Raw genomic sequence first — 25,870 nt, forward strand, 5'->3', positions numbered from 1 at the left:
CCATTTTTACGTGGCTTATTTTTTTATACTACCTTTACTGTCTCTTTAAAGACTTTATTTTTAAAAACTATTTATTTCTTTATATAACTGTATATATTCCTTTTTCTCTCTCTTTCAAGCCTACGTACATTTTTACACACATTGTAAACTATTACATCTGAATCTGTCTTATTGTGAATTTATTGCTTTAAACTGCAGCAGCTGTGGCTGCTGGCTCCGCCCACCTCAGCTTCCCAACATGGCGGTGGTAGTTTATTGACTAAACAGCAACACATTTGCCATACAGAACATCCCACAGCAGCCCTGCTGTACACAAATAATAATAGGGCTGAGAAAGGAATCTGAGAAACATTACCCTTTACAATAGCCACAAATAATATAAAATACCTTGGGGTAACACTAACTAAACAAGTGAAGGACCTGTATGATAATAACTATAAGTTGCCCGGAGGGCACTCCTTTAATCCCAGCATTTGTGAGGCAAGAGGCAAGTGAATCTCTGTGAGTTTGAGGCCCACCTGGGCTACAGAGTGAGTTGCAGGAAAGGCGCAAAGCTACATGGAGAAACCCTGTCTCGAAAAACAAACAAACAAACAAACAAACAAACAAACAGAACTTTAAGCCTCTAAAGAAAGAAATTGAAGAAGATATCAGAAAATGGAAAGATCTCCCAAGTTCATGGATAGGTAGATTAACGTAGTAAAAATGGCAATCTTACCAAAAGCAATCTACAGATTCAATGCAATCCCCATCACAATCCCAACACAATTCTTCACACACTTAGAAAGAACAATACTCAACTTTATACAGAAAAACAAACAAACAAACAAACAAACAAACAAAAAACAGGATAGCTGAAAGATTCCTGTATAACAAAGCAACCTCTGGAGGTTTCACCATCCCTGACCTCAAGCTCTACTACAGAGCTATAGTAATAAAAACAGCTTGGTACTGGCATAAAATCCAACATATGGACCAATGGAATCGAATTAAAGACCCTGACGTTAATCCACACACCTACAAAAACCTGATTTTTGACAAAGAAGCCAAAACTCTACAATGGAAAAAAGAAAGTAACTTCAACAAATGGTGCTGGCATAACTGGATGTCAACATGTAAAAGACTACAAATAGATCCATATCTGTCACCATGCACAAAACTCAAGTCCAAGTGGATCAAAGACCTCAACATAAAACAAGTTACACTAAACTTAATAGAAGAGAAAGTAGGAAGTACTCTTGAATGCACTGGCACAGGATACCACTTCCTGAATATAACACCAGTAGCATAGACACTGAGGGCAACAATTAATAAAGGGGACCTCTTGAAACAGAATCTTTTGTAGGGCAAAAGACATGGTCAATAAGACAAAAAGAGCCTATAGAATGGGAAAAGACCTTCAGCAACCCCACTTCTGACAGAGGACTGATCTCCAAAGTAAATAAAGAACTCAAGAAACTAAACATCAAAATGCTGACCAATCCAATTAAAAAAAGGGCTACAGAGCTAAACAGAGAATTCTCAAACGAAGAATATCAAATGGCTGAAAGACATTTAAGAAAATGCTCAACATCCTTAGTCATCAGAGAAATGCAAATCAAAATGACTCTGAGATACCACCTTATACCTGTCACAATGGCTATGATCAAAACCACGAATGACAGCCTATGTTGGAGAGGATGCAGAGCAAAGGGAACACTCCTCTACTGTTAGTGGGAGTGCAAACTTGTAAAACCACTGCAGAAATCAGTATGGCGGTTTCTTAGAATATTGGGAATCGATCTACCTCAAGACCTAGCCATACCACTCTTGGGCATATACCCAAGGAATGCTGTATCATACCACAAAGATACATGCTGAACTATGTCCATAGCAGCATTATTCGTAATAGCCAGAACCTGGAAACAACCTAGATGCCCGTCAACCAAAGAATGGATTAAGAAAATGTGGTATATATACTCAATGGAGTACTACTCAGTGCTGGACCCCAAAGTTTAGGGTCTCAAGTGGGTGCCCCAAGAACCCAGACTCCAGTCCAGTTGATGTGAGAGAGAGAGAGAGAGAGAGAGAGAGAGAGAGAGAGAGAGAGAGAGAGAGGCAAAAGACAGACTCCAAAAAAAAAAAACCATAAAGAGGACAAGGACAGACGTCCTTGCGGTGATTGATTCAGCTACAAACCGAAAGTACAGATTCAGATGGGAGTGGCCGTGGACAACCTGCAGCCTCACTCCTTCCGGGAAGGAGAGACACTATGTCTGCCTCCTCCCCCACCACCACTCTGGAGGAAACCTCCAGAGGGGGGACCTGGGGGTGTCTGAGCACGTCTGCTCCCCTCACAGGTTCCAGACACAGGTCCTGCGTGCACCTGATGCACAGGCACAGAATACAGATGCCAAATCAACCAGACAAAGGACAAGGATATAACATAAAACATAGATCGAGCTCATTTTTTTACCTCCAACTGGCAGAGTGAGGGTCCGGGGGTACCCCAAAATTCTCGGTGGGACCTCCAATGCTGAACCCCAAAGTTTAGGGTCTCAAGTGGGTGTCCCAAGAACCCAGACTCCAGTCCAGTTGATGCAAGAGCACGAGGAATTTATTGGCTTCTGTACAGAAGGGCTAACTCTGCTCCTAAGAGCAAGAGCCACGTCTTACTGCAACCCCATAAGGGCTCTTAAAGAAAAAACCCACAAAACCCACAAGATTACAATTCCCATACAATTTTGTTTCACAAGATCATGGTCTGGACACAGAGTGATCACAGAGGGGGTACAGTTACGTCAGTGTGCACATTTTTCCTGAAATCTCAAGGGGGGTATCAGGGCGGGAGTCGAGTTTACAAAGGTCACAGTGGTCCTTCCTGGAACACTTGCAACTATCCCAGTCACAGTTGAGCACATCTCTTAACAGAAATCTTTTTACATTGTTATATTGTTACAGGGGTGATTGAGTAGTGGCTGAGCCAGGTGGCCCTTGGAACTAGATTTTTAGTTTCTCATTTCCTGGTGCTTGAAGTTTCTCTCTTTCTGAGGCTTGGGGGTGTAAGCCTGAAGGGCTAGGGTCTTTCACTCAGCAGAGAAAAACAATGACAGCATGAAATTTGCAGGCAAATGGATGGAAGTAGAAACTATCATCCTGAGGGAGGTAACCCAGACCCAGAAGGACAAACATGGTATGTACTCACTCATAAGTGGATACCAGATATAAAGCAAAGAATAATCAGACTGAAACCCACAGGTCCAAGGAGGCTACCTAACAGGGGGGACCCTAGCATGACTGTGGCTTATAATAAGTTTTGGGTTTACTCAATCACTGGGCAAGCATCAGTGAAACATTTCACTATTAGAATAAGAATTTGTACTGTATCAACCTGATGATAGAAAAAAAGAAATAAAATAATAATTAAAAAATAGAACTGAAAATAAAAAGAGGAAGTGGGAAAAGCAGAAGGAAGAATTCCTTTACAACTTTGTGTGTGAGATTAAATCCTGAATACCACACTGTAAAACAGGGATTTTGTGTGTGAGATTGCATCCTGAATACCACACTGCAAAACACAGATTTTGCATGCTAGTATTTAATTGAGATAAGGTGTGCTGTAGCCCACGATGGCCATGACATCTCTGTGTGGCTGAGGATGGCCTTGAACTCCACATCACTAGCCTAACTTGCCTAGTGTTAGAATGAGAGTTACAGCCAGGCAGTGGTAGTGCACATCCCTTTAATCCCAGCACTCCAGAGCAGAGACCAGTAGATCTCTGAGTTCCAGGCTATACTGGTCTACAGAGTGAGTTCCAAGAGAGCCAGAACTAAACAGAGAAACCCTGTATTGAAAAAACAAAACAAAACTCCAGGGCTGGGCAGCGGTGGCACATGCCTTTAATCTCAGCACTCGGGAGGTAGAGACAGGCTGATCTTCATGACTTCAGGGCCAGCCTAGTCTACTGAATGAGATCCAGGATAGGTACCAAAACTACACTGAGAAACTCTGTCTCAAAAAAAAAAAAAAGCAGAGCGGTGGTGGCACAAGCCTTTAATCCCAGCACTGAGGAGACAGAGGCAGGCAGATCTCTGTGAGTTTTAGGCCAGCCTGGTTTACAGAGTGAGTTCCAGGCTCTAAAAGCTACACAGAAAAACCCTGTCTTGAAAAAAAATGACAAAAACGAAAACAAAACAAAAAAAAAAGAAAAGAAAAGAAAGAAAATGAGTTTGGAATGATCTCTGTAGTATATGCTCACTCCTCTGGCTCTGCTGGATTTTCCAGAAACTTCAATTTGTTTCTGTCTCTTTTGAGTTTTGATACTGAATCTCACCATGTGGCCCAAACCACTGTTGAACTGTATTTGCTCTTGCCTCAGTCTGCATAGTGTTAGTACTCTCTTAACCCCAACTACACCTCAAAATTTTGGTGTGCTTTTCACCATCATCTCCTGCGTATGCTGTCTTAGAGTATAGAGGATACCCCAACATGCAGACCGTTCTTATACAATAACCCAGACACCAGCTTGGCTTCCTACTTGGGATCTTTCCTTCCATCCTTAAATTCTTGTTTCTTGGTGCTGGGGAACTGCATCCAGGGCTTCTGGTGTGCTAGGCAGAAGCTCAAATGCCAGGCATAGCACTGCACACTGCATGCTGTTAACCCCAGCACTCAAGAGGCACAGTAGGTAGATCTCCATGTGTTTCAAGTGATCTTGGTCTACATGATGAGTTCCAGGACAGCCAGGGAAATATAGAAAGTCCCTATAGAAACCACAACAAAAGACAAAAGGGGCCGGGCTGTGGTGATGCACACCTTTAATCCCAGCAATCAGGAGGCAGAGGCAGGCAGATCTCTGTAAGTTTGAGGCCAGCCTGGTGTACAGCGTGAGATCCAGGACAGGCACCAAAACTACACAGAGAAACCCTGTCTTGAAAAACGAAAAAACAAAAAACAACAAAAAACAAAAACAAAGCAAACAACAACAACAACAACAAAAAAACAGACAGAAGTTTACGTCCTCAGATAGACAACCACATGTTTTCTCTTACTTCTTGGTATCCTTCACCCTGCAGTACAGATTGGACTCTTTTCCCACACCTGTAGGATGAGCCAAAGAATTCTTCATTCATTGATGCATTCCCCATGAGCAGTGCTGTGCACATGGAAGCCCTCCCTTAGAATAGCCAAAAATTCTCTAGAAGTCTTCTTCCCGAAGCTGCTGTCCTGCCCTTTGACACCATTCTCACTAGTCAGGGCCACGTGTGACCCCAAATTGCCTGGACCTCCCAATTCTGCCCCAGCTCACACTGAACACCAGATCCTACTGCTGTCACCATACAAGCCTAAGCAACCATACTCATCTTAAATCCAAATGTCAACACTTTTTTTAATTTTCTTTTTTCTGTATCTCACTCAAACAACTTGTTAACAGTTTTAATCTAGAGAGTATAAAGGAATGTTTACTGTATCACCTGGGCTGGTCTTGCTGAGGATGGCCTGGGTTCCTTTGGGGGTCATTGAGTCACCACATTTGGAACTGATGGCAAGGCACTAAAATAAGCAGGTGAGTGCAGCCTCCGTCACTGCAGATGGCTTCAGTGACTCCTGTGAGACTCTAAGACTACTAAGGACCATTTGAGTCACAGGTCCCCTAATCATCTACAGCCTTCCAGTCCCAGGGGTTGAGGGATTGGATTTCTCATTTTCCATCATGTTCATCCACATGGAGTCCTAGGTGGTCCATGGAAATCACGGCATCAGATGTGCCATCACTAAGTGATGGATGTTTGGGATATATAAGTCCAGGGGCACATTAATGACCCATGAGCATTGACTGAGTGTTGCTAACATGTGGCCATAGCATGCAGAGTACTGGCTGAGAAAGACTTCATCTACTGTTGGGCATAGATGGAGAAGTCATTTTGTGGAACATTGGGATGGCTCAATGGGCGAGGGTTTGCCACACAAGACCAGAGTCAATGTGATCCCCAGAAATTCCTGTGGAAGGAGAAAACTGACCCTTGGAAGCCATCCTCTGAGGCCAGGCATGTTGGCAGGTGCCTTTAATCCTAACACTGTGGAGGCCAGCCTGGTCTACATATTGAGTTCCAAAAGAAAATCATCCTCTGACCTTCACAGGATTACCACTGCACACAGGGGCCATATATATGGATGAGCAGAGTGGTGATTCAGTAATCTGATCCCTCATCCCTTAGGACTAGAAGTGTGGTGACTTATGATCCCTCAAAGGAACACAATCCATCCTTAGCCAATATCCAAAGATAACAGTAGCCCAAGGTAGCACTCGGAACATCCTTTTGTCTCTCCAGATTTAAACTATTAACACTTTGTTTGAGTAAGATACAGAAATAAAATAAAAAGGTAAGTTGAAATTTGGATTTGAAATGAGTATGGATTTTCATGCTTGCAGGCAACAGGATTAGGTGGTCGAAGCCAGCAGGGGGAGGATAGGGAGGTTCAGGAAAGTATGGATCACATATGTCTGTCTTAGTGAGAGTGGGATGAAAAAGCAGGACAGCATCTTCTGAACGAAGACCATTATAAATCTCAGGCTGGGATGGAGAGATGGCTCAGAGGTTAAGAAGACTGGCTGCTCTTCCAAAGGTCCTGACTTCAATTCCCAGCAACCACATGGTGGCACACAGCCCTCTATAATGAGATCTGGTGCCCTCTTCTGGCCTGCAGGCATACACGCTGGCAGAACATTATATACATAATAAATAAATCTTTAAAAAAATAAATCTCAGGCCATTAAGAGCCCATCTGAGGGGCTGGAGTGATGGCTCAGTGGTTAAGATCATTGGTTGCTCTTCCAGAGGTTCCAGGTTCAATTCCCAGCACCCACATGGCAGTGCACATTTATATAACTCCAATTCCAAGGGATCTGACACCCTTACAAGACAAATGTGTACATAAAGTGAAAAAGAAAAACAAACAAAAAAGCCATTCTTGAAGAGGGCTTCAGGTGTGCAGCACTGCTCCTAGGGCATGCAGCAATGGCTGAAGGAATCTTTACCTCTTCCCACAGGCATAGGAAGAAAGTCCAATCTGTATCTCAGGGTGAAGGATGTTAAGGAGTAAAAGTGAGCTTTGTGGCTGTCTCTCTGAGGAAGTGGGAATTCTTTTTGTTTTGTTTTGTTTGTTTGTTTGTGTCGTATATGGGGGATTGTTTTATTTTTATTTGTTGGTTTGTTTGCTCATTTATTTATTTATTTTTGAGAGATAGGGACTGTGTACACACCTTGGCCATTCTGGAACTCATATAGACAGGCTGGCCTTGAACACCTAGAGATCTCAGACGGACCCCTCACAGGCATCCTATCATGGGGGGACCTGTGGGACCCCACGTCCTGATGAGGGATTGGGATGTCTCCCAACTCCTCCAGGGTCACCTTACAGGCGCGTCCGCCAAGGTGAGAGCCTGTGAGATTCAACCAACATCTTCAGATAAGAAAATGAAAGCAAAAGGAAAGCAAAGACAAGAAAATGGAGCGCTCTTACCGATTGGTGCCGATGGAACTCTGGAGCTCTTAGGGGTCCCTGTGGGGGTCTCTGGGGATCCCGGATGAGCCCCCAAATGTTGTGCCCAGATCGTGACCCCCAGAGAGACCACCAAAGACGAGCATGCCGGAATGCAAAAGCAAGGTTTAATTCTGGATATCCAAAAGCAATACAAGCCTAGGCAGGGACTTCATCCAATACATTCAATGCAGTGGAAGCTGGAGGAAGTACCCGCTTGTCTGCAAGCTCAGTTTTTAAAGGGAAAAATCACAAGGTTACATCATTTAGGGTACTATTCTGATTGGCTCGCTTCTAGGGGATTTCTAGAAATCATGGCTTAATCTTACTTCTAAGGGGGTGGTTGCCCGCTACCATTGTTCATTGGCTGCCCTCAGGTAGGGCCATTTTTATGGTTAGGTACCCTGGAAACCAGGGTTGGAACATTCTATAGTCTGGCAGTCATTACCTAATGACTATCTTGTGACTCTGTACTTTTACACTTCCTGGTTTCTGGAATCTTGACTGACTTGTTTCAGTAACTATTGGCCTATTCCTAGAATGAGAAATCTTAGGCCTTAGTTTTTGGGTGAAAGCATTTTGGTTTCTAAGATGGCTCATTTTGGTCTCACAGTTCTAGGATAGCCTGGGGTACATGTAGTGACTTGGTCTCTCTATAAAATTTAAGGAAATGATTAAGTTGAATGCAGCTCAGTGGTAAAGCACTTCTCTACCACAGGCCATGGCCTGGATCAAACCCCAGTACCAAACAACCTCAGTCAAAAACAAAGGAACTCATAAATCCATATCATTCTTGCTTATTTGGGTTGTTTTTTAAACCTCTAATACTGGCCTAACCTCAAACTTAAAGTATGGACTAGACTGTATGGAATCCTCCTACATCTGCCTCTACAGTAATGATATTTTAGTTTCTTGCCAACCAGACAGACATCATGCAGTATTTGAAAAGCAATGTTTGATTCAGAACATGCTGAGTAATAAGGTCACATCAGATTGGCTAGTGTACAATGTTAGGATATTAGTGTGAGTTGAGTCCAGCCTGGATTACATAGCCAACTGTGGGCTACACAGTGAGACCCTGTCTCAACAAAACAAATAAGTTACTAGAAGGACATGATACCCCACTGTCAGGGACAAGTATAGAATCTCTAGTTAATGGAAAAATACAGACCCTCATAAGACAGGGAACTGGATTGTCTTACAGTCAGGTTGCCTAGTAACAGGACATTGAGTCAGAGCCCTTGACCCTTTCACCCTGTGGACATACTATACAAACATCCTGTTAGCTTGCCCCACCTTATGCAGATGACAGCTTCTTGCTCCCCCCACCCTGCAGGAACTATATAAACCCTCCTGGAGAAAAATAAAGTTGCACCTTGATCAGAATCTTGACTTGGTGTATTTCCTTGTATCTCCTGTCCCTACATTCCATCCTTAGGGTAGTCGAGTACTCGTTTAAGCCCTGCTGGCCAGGGCACCCCACTAGCCCCCTAGCACATACCCAGGGAACTCTATACTCCAAAGTTGTCTGACATAGCTAGGTTCCCTAAACCAGGCTCTAAATCTTTGAGAATTAAAAGCAATGCTCCCATTTCACAGATTCTTCTCAGTCTTTGCCAGGCAGAATCAATTTGTTGAAAGCCCAATATGGGTAGGTTGTACATATAATACTTCCCTTGTCTCTGTAAAGGGGTTAATATCCTTTCTGCCGTAAGAAATGGAGCTTAGATTTTTTTCTTCCCAGTTTCCCCCTTCCAAAGGGTTATGGGACTCAGAGTAGCAAAGGTTGGAACTGAATGGGACACTGGTGAATGTGAATGATCATGAGAGGCTCCACATGCTACCAGGGTAGCAGCATTTGCCTCTGAGACTGCCAAAGAATGCTGTAGTGAGTAAACCCAAGTTTCCATCCAGGCCAGAGTGGTGACAGATGCTCACTGTGAGGGGGAGAAATCTTCATAAGAAAGACTGAAAATATATTTTCTCCTAAATTCTTCCCCAGGATCATCTCCCTTAACATCCATCAGAATGAGCCTCCAGGCCCCACCCACACTCCTGCAACTGGCAGTGCAAAGCTTAGTGAGCAATGAGACCTTGGCCATCTCTACTCTTGAGGACCAGCCAATGGAGTTCTTTCCCATACTGCTGAAGGAGGCCAACACTCAGAGAAAAACAGAGATGATTAGGCCCTGGTGGCAGACTGGCCCTACCCTTGCCTTTCTGTTGGGTTGCTGATAAAGAACCCCAACTTGGAGATCTACCAGGCTATGTTGGATGGAGTAGGCACATACCTGCAAAGAAACTCTCCCTCCACGTAAACAATGACCATATAATGCCAAATGCTACACACTGGCTTATATGGAAGGAACATCTGGGATCAGGGAGTATGGGGTCAAAGGTGGATCAGAGACTTTGGATGGTATACTGGAGGGCTGCAGGGGCCTTGACAGCTCTAGAGTCCTTGTAGCAAATAGCAATTAAGTATGAGATAGCTCTTGGTGCAGATGTAGCCACAGGAGAATGACCCTGTACCTCTGTCTCCACCAGGTAATAAAAATAGGTTTACTCTGGGCAGCGGTGGCACACGGGGAGTGCTGATCTGTGAGTTCGAGGCCAGCCTGGTCTACAGATTGAGATCCAGGACAGGCACCAAAACTACACAGAGAAACCCTGTCTCAAAAAGCAAAAAAAAAAAAAAAAAAAAAAACCACCCCCAAACCCAAAACCCAATACTAGATGACAGAAGTCAAGAGCAATGATTGCAGGGAAACAGGACAGGTCCCCAATATGCATCTCAGGCAAAAAGCTCATGCTTGACAAGCTTGAGGTTCTGTTTTGGAGACCCAGCACTGAAAAGGAGGAATATGAAGAAGACAGAGATAAGCAGGGGAAAACTCCATCAGAGATGAAGAAAAGATTTGGGTCTCAACTTACCTTCTGACACTTGCCTTTTATCCACAGAGGGCAGAAGCTTCAAGTGGTTGACTTGAGGAATGTGCTCCATGATTTCTGGGATGTGTAGACTGGAAGAGATGGTGGAAACCGATCAACAGAAACTGTGCCTGAGAAGCTATTAGTGGAGGGCCTTCTTCCTCAACACACACTGAGGAGGCAGCGTTTGCAGGTTGTCACTGATCTTCACCTACCTGCGGATGAATACCAAACGCAGTTGTTGAAATTGGCAGCTATGAAAAGGAGTTCTCTGAGATTGTGCTGTGTGAGGCTGAGGATTGTTCCAGAAAAAGGCAGCACTGTCAAGAAGGTCTTCAAATTTTACAGCTGGAGTTCATCAACGAGTTGGAACTGAATACAGTGGGTGATCTCTCCACACTGGCCAGTTTTGTACCTTTCATCAGCAAGATGAGAAATCTTCACATACATCCTGCTAGTACGTGTCTTCCAAGACCACACCCACGCTCCTGCAACTGGCAGTACCACTGACAGGGATGAGAAGTATGTCCGCAAGATCATTTCTCAGTTCTCCAAACTCAACTGTCTCAAGCATGTCACCATAGATGATGTCTATTTCCTCAATGACCACATGAAACAGTTGCTTAGGTAAGAAAGGATGGAGAGCAGTTCCTGCTACCAGAGCAAACCTTTCTTTTATACATTAGAGAGTAGTGGGCACCTGGTATCTGCAGACCTCTGTGCATTTCACAAGGAACATGTAAGGATGAGCTTATTCCATGTTAACTGATTCAAGGGCCCACATGACCACTCATAAAGCTGAGCCATGAAGTGGGGTAGTTTGTATGGACAGAGCTGACAGGGTAGAAGGCCAGCATTGTGGGTTAAATCTAGGGAGGGTGGGTTGTGGCTTCCTCTATAGCAAACCTGTCTGATCTAATGTGGAGGAACAGGAAAAGAAGAGGGTACTGCATAGGGAGGACTCAGATCAGCACAGTTTCCCAGGTGAGCTCTGTGTTTTGATTGGGGAGAATACATCCCAGTCTAGTTCCCAAACATTGTAAGGCCCTGTTGAGAGCAGGAGTGGGCAAAGTGGACAGGACATGGAAAAGCTGAGGCGAGAGTCAGAGTCAGGGCTGAGAGTGAACAGGTGCAGACACTGTGACAGGGAGTCAATGATTCTTCAGGAGGCAACCTGACATGGCCATATGGGTCCTATCTTTCTCCTTCCTGTGGACGTTTTAGCCTAATAGTCTCCATAGCAACTCTGGGTCTCTGCTTGTCACTGAAGAATAGGAAAGGTAGCTGTGGAATGAGCCAGTCTGCACCATGAAGATGACTCCCTAGGGCAAGAGTGGTGTGATTTTTTTAAAAATTATTATTATTATTATTACTTATTATGTATACAGTGTTCTGCCTGCATATATGGCTGTAGGCCAGAAGAGGGCACCAGATCTCATTACAGAAGGTTGTGAGCCACCATGTGGTTGCTGGGAATTGAACACGGGACCTTTGGAAGAGCAGTCAGTACTCTTAACTGCTGAGCCATCTCTCCAGCCTGAGTGGTGTGATTTGAGTAAGAAGACTAATGGGTTGTACTGTATGCTCATGGCCATCCCGTGGTCACACTGTCCCTGGCTATGTGATTCCCTCTACTGCTAGGACAACCCACCATTGTGTTTCAAAATAACCCCTTGTTCTCTCCCTAGGTGACTGAAGACACCATTGGAGTCCCTGTCCATCTCTTTCTGCAGTTTCTCACAGTCGGACTTGGAGTCCTTTGCCCAGTGGGGTCACTGTCAGCTTAAACATCTGTACCTGAGAGGTGTCAATTTAAGTGATCTGAATTTCATGCCTCTCAAAATTTTCTTATAGTGTTGTGGATACTCTGCTGACCCTGGAATTAGAAGATTGTAGGATGAAGGACACTGACCTCAGTTCAGAGTCTTCTCCCTGCCCTGAGCCAATGCTCCCTGCTGACCAGCATCAATCTTTATGACAATGGAATTTCCACCAATGCCCTGAAAGACCTTCTGTACCACACTGCCAACCTAAGCCAGCTGAACAAGGAGCTGTACCCTGCTCCTAAAGGGGTCTATGATCACTCTAGTTATATCAAGGTAGTGGAATTTTCCCAATGTTGTGCACACTTGTCAATGTAAGGCAGCTTAGGTCAGTCTGCTTCGGTAGCAATCCCTGTTTGAACTGTTGTGAGCGTTATTTCTATAAACTGGAGACAACACTTTGTGATTGCTCACTGTAAATTCCTTCTGGGTACTAAGAAATAAAGGCACAGGGACAGGCCTCTCATTCAGGGGACCCTAGAAGACATGGTTTTGGATACTGCTCAGTGTGGTGGAAATGAAATTGCATGCAGTGGGGACAGAACATGGGGGCTGACATTGATGAGCACAGTGAGGTTAAGTGTCTTGTGGAGTCAGAAAGAGTGTTCTACATTTCAAACTGTAGCTCCTGTCAGGACTGGCTTTTTTTTTCAGAGCTGAGGACTGAACCCAGGGCCTTGTGCCTGCTAGGCAAGCACTCTACCACTGATCTAAATCCTCACCCCCTCTTTTTTTTTCTTTCTTGAGACAGGGTTTCTCTGTGAAACAGTCCTGGCTGTCCTGGAACTCACTCTGTAGACCAGGCTGGCCTTGAACTCACAAAGATTGGCCTGGTTCTGCCTCCCAAGTGCTGGGATTAGAGGCATGTGCCACCATTGCCTGGCAGAACTGGCTCTTCAGGGCCTTTCTCCTGCATACAAAGTAATGGTCAGATGCTGAGAACCTGATATTCTGTCTGTGATGTGCCTCTCTGCTTCTCCATTAATCTGGTCCTCGAGATCATGGTCAGGGCAGTCCTTTGACTGTACACAGGAATGGAAAGATACTGTCTTGTCTCAGCTCTTGTTGGCTAAGATTTCTCAACATCCAAGTGACCTGAAGCTAATCTGACATTGTCTTCCCATTTGTGCATCGCAGTGAGTTATATGTAAAGTTTTCAAAGCAGCAATGTATGCAAAGCCAAGGGGAGAGGAAGGGAGTCTTGGGGAATGGGCAGCAGATGGCAATCCAGGGTACTGAGCCTGGGATGCACTGTGGGGACATCAAAGATGACTGAAGCAGAACAAAAGACAACAAACAACAACAGAATGGGGGATAAGCATAGTTCTTTTCCATTCTCTTTCTGTGTTTTGTTTTGTTTTTTGTTTGTTTGTTTGGGGGAGGGGTTCCGAGACAGGGTTTCTCTGTGTAGTTTTGCGCCTTTCCTGAAACTCACTTTGTTTGTTTTTTGGTTTTGGTTTTTGGAGACAGGGTTTCTCTGTGTGGCTTTGCATTTTTCCTGGAACTCGCTTTGTAGATCAGGCTGGCCTCGAACTCACAGAGTTCCACCTGCCTCTGCCTCCCAAGTGCTGGGATTAAAGGCATGTGCCACCACCGCTCCGCTCTCTTTCTGTCTTTTCAGTGTAGCCCAGACTGGCCTTAAACTCCTCATCCTCTTCCCTCCTCTTACAGATTAATGGGGTTTCTAACAGAAAGCACCAAACTCAGCTTGTTGGCCACCTGACTGTGAGGCACTATACTTCAGGGCTCCCCATTCTGGCTGGCCACCTGCACATTAACACCTCCAGGAGACAGACAAAGGTCCTGTTATTATACAGTACTCGGAGTCCCTGGTGAGTGGAGCCAAGGCGACCCATGGCAGGTGAGACACAGAGATGCCAGGCAGACAGTGCACAGTGAAGAGTTTTATTTGGTGGGGGAAGAGATGGGAGAGGGAAAGAGAGTAAGATAGGGAGAGAGAGAGCTCCAGCTGGAGAGGTGCCTACCTCTGACTAGGGAGAGAGGGGAGAAGCTGGAGTTTTCTCTTAAAAGTAGGCTTTAAGTCAGAACACGCACAGGGCAGGTCTCCCAGGGGCAGGCCAGAATGCCAACACAGGTCCCTGTCCTGTCCTAAAGGGTTGCCGGTCCCTAGGATCTGCCTAGTAAATGTCCAGTGGCAAATTGTCTTTATTTTGTTAATGAGTCTCTGAGCCTAATTGTGTTTCCTTGTGTCTGTATAATAAGGTAACAATAAAGAAGTTGGTGTCACAACTTTTGTTTTTTCTTCATTGGTAGGTTAACTAAAAAGTGGGTAGTCAAGATTGCTCAATGGGTAAAGGGTACCTGGGGCCAACCTTGACTATCTGAGTTTGATCCAGGACACCCATTTAATAGAAGGGGAGGGCTGATTCCCAACATTGACCTTGGACCATCACAAGCTGGTAATGGCAAGTATGTTCTGTCACATATAAGTACACAAAATGAACATACTTAATGATTCCATGATTCAATATTGTGAATGGTTGCAGAATTCAATCAAATGTAACTGTGAAGGTCCTTCACCAATTATATATATGTTTATATTCTTTTTAGATTCTAATATAATTACACATTTTTTCCTTAAAAACCTTACCATATATCCCTCATTGCTGTTCAAAAGCATGATCTCTTTTTTCATTAATAGGTATTACATGCATATATGTACATATATATGTACATATATAAATATTCCTTAATATATCCTACCATATCTGTATAGTGTCACTTGTATGTTATGTTTTCAGGACTGCCTATTACATTCTGAACAAAAATAGAAATGTCAACAGAAGAGGGCTGGATAGACAGCTGAGAAGTCAAAAGCACTTGTTCCTTTCTGGTACCTAGATTAGGGTTCAAGTAACCATGTGGTGGCTCACAACCCACTGTAACTCTAGTTCTAAGGGACCAGACACCTGTTATGAATGACCTTTACAGGCACTGCATGAGCTTGGTGTGAACACATACAAAATAAAACTCATATTTAAAATATGTAAATAGAAGAAGAAGCCTAGAAGGGACCTGAGTTTAGTTTCTAGAAGCCAAGTTAGGTGAGTTCACAAATATTTGTATCTCCAGCTCCAGGAGATTCTGGCCTCCTTGGGAACCTGTACTCAGGTGCTATACCCAGCCACAGACAAACTCATCCCAGTATTTAAATTTTAATTGAAAAGTTAAATCTAGGGAAACCTGAACATTCTAGACTGCAAGCATAGCAGAGTCTCAGACTGGATCCCCTTACAATGGATACATGTAAGAAAATGCTACACGTTATTTACAATACAAAAGCCCTCAGAGACCCAACATCACAGACAGGCATGCACTCTGCTATTGACATATTTTGACATGTAGTTTTATATTCTACCTATGAAAGTCTGCTCCCCCAGCCCAGCATGTTCTCAGGAAGTCCAGTGTGTCAGGGTACACCAAGTAGCACAGTTCAGCTTAAGAAAGAAGGCACTTCAAGAAGAAATTTTAAGGCCTCTGTTGCAGCAGAAAAGTCCAGCTTCTCTGATGGACAGAACCCAGGACAGCCATACAAAGGCATTGTTATTGATTGTTACACAAAGTATTTCCTTATACCAAGGACCCTAACCTAATTTGCATGTCTCACTAAAGGAGAGCATCACATGCCCCCATGACTCTAGTCCTTTATTATGTATCATTTGCAATACATAGTAAAATAAGAGCTTCAGGTATACCCCATATGCCTTGTGACCAAAGTCATGGGATGGCTGCAATGCCCCTTCAGCAAAACAATCACTGTTTTCTTCAAGGATTCTTCAAGGTCAGTGTACTTCTAGAGCAGCTGTTCATTCTACCCCAGATACAGTGACTGCTAAATTCCTAAAACACCAGTGGATCTCATGTGCACCAAGTATAACCTTAGGTCTTTGGGGGTGGGGCTGGGGGTGGTAATTCACTGGTAGAAAGATAATGACACTAACCAGTGTCTACATGCCAAACTCTAACCTGGCCCCATCTTCATGTGCTACCGAGGTTCTTCAGGATAACAGAGTGACTCAAGTAGGAACATGGCCATGAGGACATCCCCTTCAGAGGGAATCATGTCCTCCTCCACCCCGTTTCATGTCTCCAGGTCCAGCTTGGGCTGAAGGCCCTGGATCTGAGACACTGACCCTCTTCTTCAGCTGACTGTAGCTTCTGAATTGTGCTCTCCAGTCTAAAAGATAAAATAAATTATTAGTATCTATGAAACATGTTTTTGTGTAGGCTGGTCAGGTCTTTCCCCTTCCAAATTGTGATACTGTGGCCACGTATGAGCAAACTGCAGTCAATGCTTGTGGGGTAGGAAATGGATGAGCTTCTGCCTTCAGCCCATCTCTAATTCCTTCCATCTCTGGATGACACATTTGATGCCATCACTCGCAGCCTATCTAGGGCTATCTACGAGGAGGATCTGGGTGGGGATTTGGGAATCTGGTCAGGCCTGAAAGCCACTTTTAGGAAAGGGTGTGTGGAGTCCAAAGATTCTTAGACATTTTGACACAAATGAGTCATGGTGGCAAATATCTGCAATTCCTGCTTTTGGGAGGGCAAGGCAGGAGGATCCTAAAATTCAAGATCACCTTCAGCTACATTGTGCATTGACTGCTAGCCAGGGAAACTTGAATAGCCTCTCTTATAACAAAAGTATACACACAAAATCAAGCAGGCAAGGAACCAAAAATAAATTTCAGAGAAGGCAATGGAGAATCTCAGAATCCTAGAGGCTAGGGCCACTGCTTAAACTCCCGGAGATCTGTCACCCCATTCGGACACAGGCAATCCACAGGGATGACATACAGCTTAAGGAAACACACTCATATCCATCCCTCTTTTTCTCAGTCAATGCAAAGGTTTCAAACCTTGGTTGTGAGCCTGGTTTGGTGACACACTAAGATGTTTAGGATGGAGTATCTCTTGTTGGAAGTTAGCATGGCTCAGTGTGTGAGTTAAAGCCTAGCTCTGGATACATGTCTATTCCCTGCTCATAAAGAAAAAAAAAGGAAACAACAACAACAGCAAGAACAAAAACCCTATTTTAGGCTCATGCCTGTAACTGAAATATCAGTCGGCTGATGCAGGCAGGTAGGTTCCCATATATTTGCCTGTCTACTCCAAGAATCCCAGTGTAACCTCCACTAGAGAATGAAATGTAGTCTCAAACAACATGAATGTGTGGATGAATATACAAATGAATTGCTGAAGGAATTCTGAAAAGGCCTGGGGTATGGTTCAGTGGGAAAGAACTTACATTTATCATGCATGTATCATCATAGAAAATAGGGGATTTAAACCTTTTGTAAGTGAGGGAATGGAGATACGGCTCTGCAGCTAAGAGCACTGGATGCTCTTCCAGATGACAGGTGTTCAATTTCTAGGACTCAAATGTTGGCTCAAATTTCTCTGCCTTTCCAGGTGTGGGAGTGCAGCATCCTCTTTTGACCTCCACAAGCACCAGGCATGCAAATGGTTGACCAAACCCTAGCAGTACATAAAAGGAATCCACCTTAGAAACATTAAAGTATGGTTGTACCTTTAATCATAAGATTGTCCCAGTCTTCTGTATATAAATAAAATATCTCTTAGAAATCATCTTTATTTAATTTTAGTATACATATATTCATTAAATTTATGTGGGAATAGGCTCATTTATCCCACTTTTTTTGTTTTGTTTTTTTGAGACAGGGTTTCTCTGTAGTTTTGCCCATTTCCTGGAACTCACTCTGTAGCCCAGGCAGGCCTCAAACTCATAGAGATCTGCCTGCCTCTGCCTTGTGAGTGCTGGGATTAAAGGCATGTGCCACCACTGCCTGGCAATAGTAAATTCTTGGAGAGAAAAGAAAGCTGGTAACCTACAGGAGCTTGAAAGCACTGGAGGTGCCGGGGTTTGAACCTGGGGCCTCATGAATGCTAAGCATGAACTCTACCACTGACCTACACCCCCGACTTATCCCACGTTTCAAATGATTGTGTTTTTTTAATTTTTAATTATGTGTTTGTTGTCTGTGTTTTGAAATGTTCACAGGGAAGAAGGTGACACAAAGGCCCAAGGAGTTGGATCACTCTGGATCTGGAGGTTGAGATGGTTGTGTGCTACCTGATATGGATGGTGAGAATTAAAGTGAGGTTCTCTGAAAGAGCAGTCTGTGCTCTGAACACCTGAGCCATCTATCCAGCCAAAAAACTTTTTATGAAGACAGGATCTCACTGTGTAGAAATGACTGGCCTAGAAGTCACTATGTAGACAAGGCTGGCCTTGAACACAAAGAGATCAGCCTACTTCACTCTCTAGAGCACTGAAATGAAAAGTGTGGACACCATGCTTAGCTTATTGTTTGTTTTGATGTTTTTGTTTGTTTTCCCAGAAGAATTGACAGTACCATTTCTGTCTCCTGTTGAAATATGTGTGAGCCACCTTTCCCCCTAAATCCCAATCTGTTTTTGAAACAGGGTCTGACCATGTGGCTTTTGGTGTTCTGAAACTTTTTATGTAGTCAAGGAGCCTGCCTCTGTCTCCCAGATGCCAGGATTAAAGGTGTGTGGGTGTATGCTCTAACAAACAAGGTTTGCCTCAAAATCAGAGGGCAGAGCCTACCACTAGATTAACTATAGAGGCCAGGCAGTTGTAGCATACATCTTTAATCTCAGCACTGGGGAGGAGGAAGCAGGAAGATCAGGAGTTCAAGGCCACCCTGGGATACAGGAGGTTGAATCTGTCTAAAGGAGAAACAGAGCCAAGCAGTGGTGGTGTCTCCCATCTGTAATCCCAGCACTAGCGAGGGAGAGACAGGAATATGAGGGGGAGGAGATCTCAGAGCTATTCAGTGTGAGGACTCCAGAGACAGGAGCTCAGCATTTTCAGCTGAGGATTGGTGAGGCAGCTGACTGCTCTGCTTCTCTCATCTTTCAGCATTGACCCAGATATCTGGCTCCAGGTTTTTATTATAAGACCAATTAGGATTTGTGCTACATGTGGGACCACCTCTGGTTCAGCTCTCATTCTTGACTTCCTTTTCTGCAGCACTTCTTCCAACAGAAATCCATGGGGCCTGCCTTGCTCTGTGAGAGAGGTTATTTTATAGCCCAGGCTGGATTTAATCTTGCTGGATAGTCAAAGATGACCTTGAATCTCTCAACCTGAGGTCCCAAACTCAGTTCTGGAGTGACCAGCATGTCTCTGTGTGTCTTGCTCATGCAATGCTGGAGAGAGAACCAGGGTTTTGTGAATGGAGGAAGAGGGCAGAGACAACCTTCCTCTATAGTTTTCTCAGCCATTCCTTCCCTGAGTTGGTAGGCAACTGCTTGGCTTTTTAACACCAGCATGATTCCTTGGGGGTGGGAACCAATAACAGACATCACATACACTCTGGATTTCTCATCAATGACTCAATACCGCTTGACAATACAGCTGTTTTCTATCCTCATCTAGGCAACAATTCCATCAAGGGCATTACTGGTACAGGTATGGAAAGAAAGAATGAAGCAAGGGAAAGGAGGAAGGAAGGAAGGAAAGAAGGAAGGAAGCAAGTAAGGAAGAAAGGTGGGGAAAGAAAGAAAGAAGGAAATGAAGTTTGAGTGTTGGGGCAGTAACTCTGGGAATGGATCCTTACCTTCACCACAGTGGCATCTCATTCTCTTTACTTCATAGAGATTCAATCAACTGGAATACATTCTGTTACATAATCTCTAATGAGGCAGAAAGATTACTGAAATTACAGGTCAGCTCAGGTAACATTATGTATTCCAGATAGACTTTAGCTACAGTGTGAGATCTTATCTAACAAAAAAAATGTAGTAATGTAAGAAAGACAATGAATGCCAGAGCTGAAAGTTTGTCTAAAAGTATCATGGATGGTCCAGGGACCTTGATCATAACCTCTGATTTCATACTTTCCCACATGGAGATCTATTTCACTCAAGCTACAGATGCAAAATTCCAAATAGAATTATAAGGTAGAAGCTCAATCATCCAACCAGGTAGCAACATGTGGCTGAGAGGTGGGGCTTCAAAGGAAATGAATGGGGGTGCTATAAGGCTCAGAATGGCCAGACAAGATATTCTGAGCCTTGGGGGCTGGTATGACTGCCTGGACCTGCTAGGTTTGGAAGACCTACCTGATAGCAGTGTCCAGATCATTCACCCCCAATCAAGAGACATCACTTCACCCTGGATAGCCAGTCTCTCATTTTATATTATTATTTTGGATTTTTTGTTGGTGTTGCTTTGTTTGTTTGTTTGGTGTGACTGTTTTGAAGCAGCAACTTTCACTTAGCCTAGGCTAGCTTTGAACTCCTTATGGAGCTAAGTGTTGTGAAACACTGGTCCTTCTGCCTCCACTTCCACCCCCTGAATACTGAGACCTGGATTTGAACTGCCTTTTGCTCTTTCTACAGTGCTGAGGATGCAACATCCAAGGACTCAGACAACCTGGACATGCACACGATCTAAAGATCAGCATCTCCAGAACTAACTTTTAGGAAGTTTAATTCAAAGTGATTACATATCATTAAATGAAAATGAAGATAATGCTATAGATGAGGACACATGGCTGTGAATCCCAGGAAACATCTGAAAGACCCTAACCCTTCAGCTTACACTCCCAAGCCCCAGGAAATAAGGAACTAAAAAAGAAAACTAGTTCCCAGGGCAAGCTGACTCAATCATTATTCAACCACCCCTGCAACAATATAACAATGTAAAGAGATTTCTGTTAAGAGATGTGCTCAACTGTGACTGGAATAGTTGCAAGTGTTCCAGGAAGGACCACTGTGACCTTTGTGTAAACTCCACTCCTACCCTGATACCCCCCTTGAGGTTTCAGGAAGAATGTGCCAATTCTTCCTGTACAGGTACTGACGTAACTGTACCCACTCTGTGATCACTCTGTGATTGTATGGGAATTGTAATCTTATGGCTTTTGTGGGTTTTTTCCTTTAAAAGTGCCTATGTGACTGTAGTGCAATGCGACTCTTGCTCTTGGGAACTTGAGTTTGCCCGTCTGTACAATCGCTTCAATAAATGCCTCTTGTAGTGGGTAGCCATTCCAGCTTTGATCTGGAAGTTCCAACCCCCACTGAGACTTTGGCAACTGTCACACCTACAAGGTGGGGCCAAGGGAGGTGCCTGGAGACCTGAGATCTGGATGGGCCTGCACTCTGACTCAGTTCCAGGAGCCTGGACGGTGGAGGTGGGCCAAGCAGAGCTCCAGAGAACACCGCTGGACTGCAATGCACCTTCTCCAGACCCTGCCACCTACCTATCCCTTAATTTGTAAGTTATGCCATTAAATAAATCTCCTTTTAACTACGTGGAGTGGCCTTAATAATTTCACCAATATCTGACACTCATGTGGGGCAAATTCCAAAGGCCTGGGTGGCTCCCACCCTCAGCCTCCTCCTTGGCTAGCAGGTATCTAAACCTGCCTGCAAAGTTCCATATAACCAGGGAACACCTACACGGTTCTTAGCCCCAAGACCAGTGAAAGAGGCACTCCCCCGCTTCCTGAGTGCTTGCTCTGGCTCCCGCCACCTTGGCTCCAGCGAGCTGCAGTCAGCTAAGATCACCAGCAGCCACCTGCTGGCTGAAAAGTGCTACTACACCCCCCAAAAACCACGAAAGGTAAGCATATTGTTTCAAGTAAAAGTACTTGATAATTTTACACCTTAAAATTGACTAACAAATTTTGAGTAATTCTTGTAATATGGCCGGCAAAATTACCTCACAAGAATTTGAAAACCTTTTTGCCTGTATGATGAATGACATCTTCCTGGAAATATACGACCTTCCTAAGGCATATCTGGCCTGTACCATTTTGGCATTCATCGTAATAATTCACACAGTGTTCAAACACTGGTTTAATAACAAGAACAAAGATGAGTCATTATTGGAACTGATACAGGCTTTAAAAGATAGCAATGAAGTCTTACAGAAAAAGATTCTCTCTCTGGAATCTGCTAACCAGGATTTACAGGCTTTCAAAGATAGCAATGAAGGTTTACAGAAAAAGATTCTCTCTCTGGAATCTGCTAACCAGGATTTACGGGCTTTAAAAGATAGCAATGAAGTCTTACAGAAAAAGTTTCTCTGTCTGGAATCTGCTAACCAGGATTTACAGGCTTTAAAAGATAGCAATGAAGTCTTACAGAAAAAAGATTCTCTCTCTGGAATCTCCTAACCAGGATTTACAGGCTTTCAAAGGTAGCAATGAAGGCTTACAGAAAAAGATTCTCTCTCTGGAATCTCCTAACCAGGATTTACAGGCTTTCAAAGATAGCAATTAAGTCTTATAGAAAAAGATTCTGTCTCTGGAATCTGCTAACCAGGATTTACAGGCTTTCAAAGATAGCAATGAAGGCTTACAGAAAAAGATTCTCTCTCTGGAATCTGCTTTAAAAGATAGCAATGAAAGCTTAAACAAAAAGATTCTTTCTCTGGAATCTGCTGATCAGGATTTACAAAACAGGCTTGTACCGAAAATTGATCTTATTGATAATAAATGTGAATATTTAATGGACAGAACACTAACTCTCCAGACACCATATAAGGAAGAAAGATTATCATTAATTGATAAGATAAGGTCCATGGAATCATGTGTTTCTGAGGAACATAAAAACTTCTAGGATTCCATGAGAAATCTGGAGTCCCTTGCCAGAGAGGAGGTTCACTCCCTAGAACAGACCCTAGTTGCTCATTTGCAAGCCTTAGAAGAAACTCTCAGTAAACATGACAAGGGACCTAATAAGCAGAAGGGCAAGAACATAGAGGTTGTAACATCTCCAAATGGCTCTCATACAATGGCTTATCCTGTTATCAACCATGAGAAGCCAGTGGATGACACACACCCGAGGCATATAATACATATACATTACAACCAATTTCAACAAGGGACTTTAAAAATATAAAGGAAGCAGTAGTTACATATGGGATACACTCCACATACATAAGACAGATGTTAAATTCGTGGTCTACCTCACATAGAATCATCCCAGATGACTGGCATCAGTTAATTTCAGCTGTTCTAGAATATAGCCAGTAGCTACAGTGGAAAAGCTGGTTGAGAGAAGAGGCAAAAAATTTAGAACAACAAGGTAAACTCAGAGATTTTGTGATCTCCCAAGATCAAATACTTGGTGAAGGATGTTTCACTGACAGGAATGTATAAGACACTTATGATGAGCATACAATATTCCTATGCTGTACAGCAGCTCTAAATGCTTGGGAAAAAATTCCAGAACCTGGAAAACCAACTGAGGTATACACAAAGATATTTCAGGGACCGCACGAACCCTTCAATGATTTTTTACAAAGGCTGAACACAGCTATAACAAAAGCTGTATCAGATAAAGAATTAAGAAAAGTATTAATTGAGTCCTTGGCATTTGACAATGCTAATGCAGAATGCAGAAGAATACTTACACCATTAAAGATCAGATCAGCTCCTTTGGAAGAATGGATCCAGTATACTAATGGTGTTGAGTCTTGTAACAACAGTAATGAGGCTTGGATAGGAGAGACAAATCCCAGAGGTGAAAGAAGGCCCCATGTTACCAAATGTTTTAAATGTGGTACACCAGGTCATATAAGTAAAAACTGTACATGGGGTACTCCTAGAAGTAATACTCCTTTTAGGACTAGCCTAAACAGGAGACCCCAACCACCTCCCAGATTTTGTAGAAGGTGTGGCAAAGGCCAACATTGGACCAATGAGTGCAGATCAAAAATAGATATATGAGCAACCATTTACTGGTGGGAAACGCCTCAGGGGGCCTCTTGCAGGCCCCCAAATCAAATGTAGTATGAACATTCCCAGCCACTGTGGAAGAAATTCCTCTCCAGGACAACTGAATAAACCAATGCCTACTGTAAAAACAGATACTGCAATGGATGATAAAACAGCTCTGATGGGTGGATAACAGTTTACAAAGAACACTATAAAACAAATATTTTGGCGGACTTCCATAAATGAACAAAGACCAAAGCTTAGAATTCGAATTAATGGCCTGGTTATGGAGGGCCTGGTAGACACAGGTGCAGATGTGACTGTGATTACACTAAAATCATGGTATCCGAATTGGCCTCTTCAAGAGGTAGATGTCCAACTTTTAGGGATTTGCACCCTATCTCAGATAAAACAGAGTTCGAGATGGGTTGAATGCATAGGGCCAGAAGGACAGAGAGGAAGGCTGAAGCCATATGTAGCAAATGTAGCAGTAAATCTTTAGGGCCGAGATCTGTTACAACAGTGGAATACCCAGATTAAAATTCCTATACTTTCAGAAAAGGAATACAGACCAATGCATGTTTCTAGGAATAATATCATGACATGCTATAAAAATCAGTCACCAACCATTCAGGCTGTTCACAAACAGAACACAACTGCTGTTGAACTCTCAGAAGTACCAACTGCCTTACCTTTAAAATGGGTAACTAATAAACCTGTCTGGGTTGGACAATGGCCTTTGACAAAAGAGAAGCTACAAGCTTTAGAACAGCTGGTTCAAGAGCAGTTAAATGCTCAACACATTGAAGAATCTACCAGCCCTTGGAAATCTCCTGCATTGGTTATTAAAAAGTCTGGTAATTGGAGAATGCTGACAGATCTGAGAGCTATTAATAAAGTAATTCAGCCAATGGGCTCCCTACAGACTGGGATGCCCTTGCCCTCTCTGCTCCCTAAAGAATGGCCTATAATAGTTATTGACTTAAAAGACTGTTTCTTTATCATACCCTTACAAGAAAATGATAGAGAAAAATTTGCCTTCACAGTACCTAATTATAACAATTCTCAGCCAGTCAAGAGATATCAATGGAAGGTCCTACCACAGGGAATGTTAAATTGCCTTACTTTGTGCCAATACTTTGTGCAGAAACCATTGCAGATAATTCGTGTAAAGTTTCCACAATCCATAATTTATCACTAAATTGATGATACCCTATTAGCTGATCCAAAGTTGGATACATTAGAAAGCATGTTTGAAGAAGTAAAAAAAGTTTTGCCTCACTAGGGACTGCAAATTGCTCCTGAAAAAATACAAAGAGGAGATTCTATTAACTACTTAGGATATAAGATAGAGCTACAAAAAATTAGACCCCAAAAGGTACAACTAAGGAGAGATCGATTGAAGACTCTTAATGATTTTCAAAAGTTATTTGGAAGCATTTCCAACTTACTGGGTATCATGGGAATACCCAAAGATGGACTACAAAATTTGGCTAATACTCTAGAAGGGGACAAAGAATTAAATAGTCCAAGAGAATTATCAGCTGAAGCTGAGAAGGAATTGGCTCTAGTAGAAAAGACAATTTGAGAAGCACATGTGGATCGTGTGGATCTAGAACTTAAATGCATTCTTGTCATATTCCCCTCCAGATATTCCCCAACAGGTATTTTGATGCAGAAGGAAGATATTATATTGGAATGGATATTCCTACCACGTAAACCAAATAAGAAATTAAAGACTTATATAGAAAAGATCTCTGATTTGATTCAAAAAGGTAAACTAAGACCTCGCCAGTTGACAGGAATGGACCCAGCAGAAATTGTAGTACCTTTAACTAATGAGGAAATTTAAT

The 25,870-nt window shown here is 43.2% G+C and overlaps 1 pseudogene; it reads left to right on the forward strand.

The window, feature by feature from the left end:
- The first annotated feature begins 9,550 nt into the window (after positions 1-9,550).
- LOC131904940 (preferentially expressed antigen in melanoma-like protein 7) lies at positions 9,551-13,952 on the forward strand (annotated as a pseudogene).
- Positions 13,953-25,870: the final 11,918 nt, after the last annotated feature.

This window comes from Peromyscus eremicus, chromosome 2 (genome assembly GCF_949786415.1).
Source record: "Peromyscus eremicus chromosome 2, PerEre_H2_v1, whole genome shotgun sequence".
Classification (NCBI taxonomy): domain Eukaryota; kingdom Metazoa; phylum Chordata; class Mammalia; order Rodentia; family Cricetidae; genus Peromyscus; species Peromyscus eremicus.